Below are 4218 nucleotides of genomic sequence, written 5' to 3' on the forward strand. Positions count from 1 at the left end.
CATGAACCCACAGATATAGGAGGGTCTGGAATTCAAAAGCTACTTGCTCAGGCCCTACACAGTAGCACTGAATCCAGGAGGCATCTCCACAAATCCCACTTAAGCGCATCTATTGATTCTGACACCAAAGTGCAGCAGGAATACACAGCTGAGAACATCTATCAAAGAGACACTTCCACCCAGAGACAGCCACTAGGGACTCAGTAAGAGTTTGGTGACATGAGTCAAAGGGTCTGAATGATGGAAAATGTCAGAATCAAGATTCTTTTTCAGGTCATGAGGCCTTTCCTTCATGCTGTGCAGACTCTGATTCCCACTGACAAGAAACACTGCAGGATAAGCCTACAGTGTGGAAGAGTTAACATCCAGATTTTCATAGGGACTGAGCAACAAAGCTTCCTCTGCCTCCTGTGACAGAAATCACACAGCAGTGGGGTGAAAGGCTGCTTCCTGAGTTTCTGAAGCCATTTTCTTCACTTAGCATAAAAATGTTCATGGTGCTTCCAAGTGCCACTGGGACCTGCGTGTCAGTGGACGTGGCCTTCTCAGTTTTACCCTGTGTGGTGAGTGTGTCCCCTCCAAGGCTCAAGGATGCTTTAGTATCTCCTCATATAAAGTTCTGAATGGCAGGGTTGATTCCCTGGGAGGGCACGTGCTGCAGATGAATTCTGGTGCTTCACTGTCGAGCTGCTCTCTGTGGATCTGCGCCCCACTGTGTACCTGCGGCAGGAGAGCTCTGCTCTGCTGCTCCCACTCCATCAGTCTCCTCTGCCTTGTTCAAAATGATAGATCTTTCCCATCAGTGATGCCTGAGAGCTAAACCCTGCAAACCCCAAACCCCACAGAGCCTGCTGACAAGGAAATCCACGCTCCATCCCACCCGTGCCCCGAGGAACAGAGGCGCATGAAAGGCAGCGCTCAGGCCGCATTATCAGATCCAAAGTGGAAACCAAAGAGAGAGCAAGGGCTGAAAGATGAGCCAGATGGGAATGCCTCTTGCTTTCACCTTTGATCCACGTGGTGCTTTGATGTGGTATTTCAGTCCTGCAGACGAGGTAACTTATCCCAGTCTGCAGCTCAGGGCACCTCTGATGGATATAAATGAGGCAGCGAGCTGAGCTCCTGGGCTCTCGCTGAGGCACTGCCAGTCAGAGGCATAATTCAGCCCCAGCTCCCTTCCAATGCCCATTTTTTTTCTCTGCCTGCAGAGTCTAAAAGGAAATTCCCTCAAATAAATACAAAAGCACTTGATGTTCATCTAATGGCATTTCAGGGAAAGGAAGCATGAAACCACACAAGTTATTCATCTCCATAAAATGGTCTTATCAGGACCCAGAACACAATTCCTTAGCCTGAGGTGGTCTGATCTTCTTTGTGAGACGTAAATGCATGACATTATGTGCAGAATGGGTGCTGCTTAAGAACCCAGATAGATACAGAGCAGGCATGTGGGAATGATCAGCATAAAATATTTCCTTTTAATGATGTGCACACTTCTGTTCCTTTGAGGGAGAACAGTATGTGCAGTGAATACTTCAGCACATTTTTCTAGTGATATGGAGGTCTTGATCTGCTGGTGAGGGCTCAGACTCGAGTGTTATTTGTGTCACTGTCAGCCAAAGGTTTGCTTCTCCATTGCTCTGTGTATTATGTGGCAGTGCCCAGGTTTGGGCAAATAGAAACATATTTTGCAAACAGCAAAATAGAAACGAAGTTCATGTCCATGTGCTCACCATTTGGGCAATAACCCAACCTGGAAAAACAGGCTCCAAACATCCTGGGGTTTGCTCCTCTCTGCAGTCAACACCAGAAATCTGTCCCAAAGAACAGAAAGAGTGGTATTAGTTTAAACAAGAACTCCTCAATGTGCACATGAAACTAATCCTGGGAAGGGAGCAAAGCTGGAGCTGTTCTTACTTGCTGCCTCCTGTACAGGCTTTAATTGCACATTATTCATTAATCCTTTGCTCTTCTGAGCAAACAGATCTGTTTCAAGACACTTGTATTACATAAAAAGCCAGAAACCTTTCTGGATGAGTGTGTATGTACACATTCACCCAAGGGAGCACTGCTGCTCCTCATTTCCCTGTGCAAGTGCTGTTCTAGAGCTGACAGCAATTAGCATCTGTTGTGTGGCTTTGTTGGGCTGGTTTTGACATTGGTTTTACAAAATCCACATGGGAACCCCAAGATATAATTGCCTGGAACACTCTCAGGGGTGGCACTTGGAGGGAGATGGATCTGCAGGACTGCTTGGAGCTACAGGAGCCATCTCACTGAGGAGATTCCTCCTGTCATCCCCCAGCATTTTGTGCCTGCTGTCACCCCCTGTGTTTGCTCTGCTGTCAGACCCCATGAAGATTAGATTTGCAGTTCTGGTTCTACAACTGCACTGACCACAGTGATATGGTTTTGTGATCATTAATGGACAGCATCATTCTATCCCTGGGCCATGGAAACAGGAAGAGACTAACAACTGTGCTGCAGGAGGGCAAATTCTCCTTGTCCAGGGGTTTGATCTCTGTAAAACAGCTGCCATCATGCTTAAAATGGGAGAAAAATTATCCAGAAACAGAATGAGGGAGAGAAAGGTGAAGAAGCAAATGCAGGGAGCACAGGAATGTGTTCACAGGTCCTTGTCACTCTGCAGGATCAGGAGAATCAAACACAACTGTTGCTCTGTTGTTCTTCAGCAGCTCTGTTGTTTTCAATTCAACAGGAATGAATCCTGGTCCCACAGGGAGGAGAACAGGGTAACTGGTGCAGCAGGGAGACCTTTTGAGCTGGACCTGGAGCCAGACTAACAACTGGCCAAAGTCGTCTCTGATAGAACGGTGCCAAGACCAGCTCAGCGTTCTTCAGCTCCCCTGAGCTTCAGCAGGGACAAACCTGGCTGGGCTGTGCTCAGCCTGGATAACCCAGCTGTGGCAGGGCCCAAGCCCAGCAAACCCATCAGCCTGGTGGGCACTTGCCAGCCTGACACGTCTGAGTTTGTGAGCTGCAGCTGGTGCTGGCCCCAGGTCCCGTTTTCCCTCGACATCCCCAGCAAATCCAACCAGGCCTCACCACAGAGCCTGGGAGACCGTGGGCAGGAAGGGATCAAATTTTCCAGTTTTGCCTCAAGTGTGTCACCACATCAGCACACAACTGCTTCGCCTCATGCCAGCGTGCTGTGTCACACCTCATATTTCACACGATAAAACACAGCCCAGTGATGTGAGTCCCTTCTCCTGCAGGACCGCTGGTATTTATGGAGATAGCCATTACCAGGAAGGCAGGATTTAGGGCACGCAAGGGCTGGTGGTGGCACAGAGCCCTCGCTACTGGTGGGTGGGATTGCTTTACCTCTCCCTGAATTCCAGCCAGGCCACTCAGCACATCTCCAGCCACAAGAAGTTTCCAGCTGTTTTGGTTTGAAGCACCAGAGGAGGGGGAGAAGCGGGGGAGGCTCTATCAGCTCTTCCCAGGGAATGTGGTTCAGTTCCTCGCACCTCATCTTTGGTCAGGAAACTGAGATGGGGATAGGCAAAGCTGCTGAGCCTACTTAGACAGAATACCTCAAGAAAACATGCAGAGCCAAATTATGTCTCGCTAACTTCTCCCAGCCCAACACCTTCCACAGCTCTGCTGCAGGGAAGTGAGGGCAGCACTGGGACCTTTTCCTTGGCCCCTGCTATGGAACAGCTCCTGGGCTCTCACATGCTCTCAGTGGTGGGGAAAGCCACTGCTGGGAGCTGGGACACTGAGGCACCAAGAATAGCAGATTCAGGCAGATCCCAGATTCCACGGTCCTCGTGCCCAGTGTTTCCTGCTGCTGATTCTGACAGCCTCTTCTGTGGATTTGAAAAGGGACACAGTGGAGAGAAGCCAGGGTGAACATTCCCATGCAGGGAAAATGAGGTGGCTGTGTCAGAGTAACTGGCACAGACTGGACCCAGCCCTCCCTTGGGAGCAACAATTCAGCCACGGGTGTCTGGTTTTTTCCTGCAACTCAGCTCAGGAGTTCCTGAGCCCTCTGTGGTCAATGTTGGATGTACTCCAAGCATGGGAAGATGTGGCCCCCCATGAAAAACACAGCCAACAGGCCCTGGACTACCTTTCCCAGCAGGGATACAACAAGGGCAGCACAGCACAGAGATGGGGGCACACACCCTGGAGAGCACAGAGCCTCCCAGATCAGCCTACACACAGCAGCAAGGAGGTGTGGGGTCAAAATAA

The sequence above is a fragment of the Passer montanus genome, unplaced genomic scaffold (genome assembly GCF_014805655.1).
Source record: "Passer montanus isolate IOZ18808 unplaced genomic scaffold, ASM1480565v1 scaffold41, whole genome shotgun sequence".
NCBI lineage: Eukaryota > Metazoa > Chordata > Aves > Passeriformes > Passeridae > Passer > Passer montanus.